The sequence below is a fragment of the Athene cunicularia genome (genome assembly GCF_003259725.1).
Source record: "Athene cunicularia isolate RWA chromosome 3 unlocalized genomic scaffold, athCun1 chr3_part1, whole genome shotgun sequence".
In the NCBI taxonomy this organism is placed as follows: Eukaryota; Metazoa; Chordata; class Aves; order Strigiformes; family Strigidae; genus Athene; species Athene cunicularia.
The window spans coordinates 102,200,616-102,200,956 of record NW_020799097.1 but is presented as its reverse complement, the minus strand read 5'-3'; positions in this window follow the sequence as shown (position 1 = coordinate 102,200,956).

Genomic DNA, 341 nt, shown 5'->3' with positions numbered 1-341 from the left:
GCACCTCCCCGCCGTGGAAAGCGTACCTATGGCACTTCTCTGCTCTTGTTTGTGCTCCTCCGTCGGTCCTCTGACTACGAACTCTCACAAGTTTCGGTGCGTAAAAGAAATTAATTCCCGTGTCTCTACCCAGTGAAAACCCGACCTTAAAACTTGAGAAAAACCGATCCAGAGACGACTAACTCGTCGCTTTTTAACTTGACAAGGCAGACCTCGGCCATCGCGCCCCGCGGAAGGCCTCACGTTCCCCCAAAAAGGCGGCCTGGCGCCGCCGCCACTGCCCCGCGGAGGGGCTGCCCCACGGAACCGCGGGCCCGAGGGGAGCCGGGGCCTGCCCGCCG